This window comes from Oratosquilla oratoria, chromosome 2, assembly GCF_046742065.1.
Source record: "Oratosquilla oratoria isolate Oo_2021 chromosome 2, ASM4674206v1, whole genome shotgun sequence".
Classification (NCBI taxonomy): Eukaryota; Metazoa; Arthropoda; class Malacostraca; order Stomatopoda; family Squillidae; genus Oratosquilla; species Oratosquilla oratoria.
Genome location: NC_134778.1, coordinates 45,130,864 through 45,133,363, shown reverse-complemented (window position 1 = coordinate 45,133,363; position 2,500 = coordinate 45,130,864). Strand labels below are relative to the sequence as shown.

The 2,500-nt window shown below is 28.4% G+C and overlaps 1 protein-coding gene across 2 annotated transcripts in view; it reads right to left on the bottom strand.

Moving 5' to 3' along the window:
• Window positions 1-2,500, bottom strand: part of LOC143033930 (uncharacterized) — a 264,491-nt gene that overhangs the window by 261,659 nt on the left and 332 nt on the right. For both annotated transcript variants that reach the window (XM_076199605.1, XM_076199594.1), the window contains exon 1: window positions 2,272-2,500. This exon is cut by the window's right edge and continues 332 nt beyond it. The gene's annotated coding sequence lies outside the window, so the exon portion shown is untranslated. The remainder of the gene's footprint in view (window positions 1-2,271) is intronic.

Below are 2,500 nucleotides of genomic sequence, written 5' to 3'. Positions count from 1 at the left end.
ACTGTCGTAAATATCACTCAACCCGTTTGCTTGATTGTGCTCTGCCGGCAGGTGATTATATTCAAGCTAGAGTAGCCTCTATCACCAGCGAGGTTAACCTTCATTTCTGTTAATCCTCGACACTGTAGTTGCCAGTGTGCTTTTTTTGGGGAGGGGGGGGTCACACGGCTCTATTGCAACGAAGGAAACATTAGGCAATTCAAGGCTTTGTCATATAAACTGACTTTCTTTATTTCATCTGGTAACCTCCTGTATCAGGTAGACTGCATATCTATGTAGTCCCTAATCTAGGGACTTTAGCGATATCCCAACGGACCAGAGTCACTCAGCATTCTTTCATGATTGCAAAATAATCTCATCTGAAAAATATATATATATAGATTTTCATTTCATTAATTCTCTACTCTGCTTCCCTCAAAAAAAAAAAAAAAAAAAGGAGAAAAACTCTGGTTATTACTTACAAAAATAGACAAATTTCTATCTGGTAAACACTTCCTACTGGTTTAAGGTTTCATGACAAAAAAAATAATAATAACAACAGGATTTAAAAATAAAATAAAAAATGATTTGGATAGTAAAATTTTTCTAATAACTTAAAAGAATACATGAAAAATAAAAATCAATAAATATGTAAAGTGTTTAAATTATTTTCCGCTTCGGAAGACCTCGTCGTTTAATTATTATTATTATTATTATTATTATTATTATTATTATTATTATTATTATTATTATTATTATTATTATTATTATTATTATTATTATTATTATTATTATTATTATTATTATATTTTATTTATTTTTTCATTTTGAATATTATCTATTGTGTATGACTTCTTGATGTCTTAACCCTCACCTGCAGTATTGGGGTTAAGTCTATCTTGGTTAGATTTAATTCTCTTCGTTCTATGAAGGTTAACTTTTAACTTTTGGTTAACATTAACTGCTTAAGACTTATTGTTCTAATAATTCTATTTTTATTTATCTATTTATTTATTTTATTTTATTTATTTATTTATTTATATTTTTGGCCTTCTCAGGCACTAATAACATTTGTTTAATTTTATTTTTTCATCAATTTATCTTTTTTTTTATTTACTTATTTTTGTTCTCATCATTTTTTCTCTTCTCTAAGTTTCGTTTGTTACCGAAGTATTATTATTATTTTTTTTTTTTTTGTACAAGGGAAAAATATTTCAGGAACTTTCATATACAACTTCTGAGAACTTGTATAAGTATTCCTTCCTTTAAGATACACTTTTCCAAGTATGCTTTCAATTTAAATATATCTTTTTCTTTATATTCTTGGGGTAAATTTTGACAGCATTCTTTAAACCTTGAAAACGAAAATAATTATATCTTCTTTGGATAATATAAAACTTGATTTATGTAATCCTGTCTAGAATATTTCTAGCCTTAGAGAAATCTAGGTTTTGTAATAAAAAACCAGACTATTAATCCGAAAAATCATAAAACCCAAAATGTATATTCATTCACTTTTAATAGATTTTTTTAGTAAATCACTTCTGCATAAGATAACTTTCTTCATTTACCTGGAACATTGTCTGTAGAAACGAGATTAAGCCCAAGCTGTTTAACGTTAACCCTCTCCGTTCTAAGGGGGTTAGTATCTTAATCCTGGTTAACCTTATCGAGATTCTTCATTTCTCTAAAACCCGTTCGGTAGTAATGGGATTTATTTCATCTCGGTTAAATCTTTTACATAAGTCTGTGTAATGTTAAATGGATTACGTTAACTCTTTAGTTAACAAACGGGTTTAAATCAAGCTTGAATTAAGCAGAACTGCAGTCACATCTATGATATGAAAGTATTAGTTAAAATCTAAGTTTTTCAAAACTTAAATATTTTCTTAATTGAGTTCAATATATCACAAATATATATATATATATATATATATATATATATATATATATATATATATATATATATATATATATACATAAAGACTTAATTTTAAGAAAAGCATCATATTAAGTGTTTAGGTTAAACTCATTTGATAATCATAGACTGACACCTAATAATTTACTTAATAACTAAAGAAATTTTTCTAGACTGAAACGAAAAACGTGTCCATGACTTGTTTGTTTACAAAATTTTCACAAATGTCGACTTACAAAATAGAATTACTTGACAGTCAGAGGCAGACCATTAATAATTCGCTTAATCACTAATATAATTGTCTTTCTAAATTATTAAGACATGTGTCTATAACTCTTGTTTGTTTACAAAAATCTTCGTAAATGCAGACTTACAAATAGAATATCCCCCCTAACGGAAGATCACCAATGATTCTGTCCAAGACGTGACGACGCTGCCCTTGATGTCTACAGTCCTTCCATGAGGTTTCCGAATCTTTTCGACATTTAAGCCGGCGGGTCAAGTTCATCAAACAAAAAAAGAAATATTCTAATTTTCCATCAGCCTCACTGCAATGAACTGCCTCTTACTTGCAGTGCTTGTGCCTACTCCCGACAGTGACAC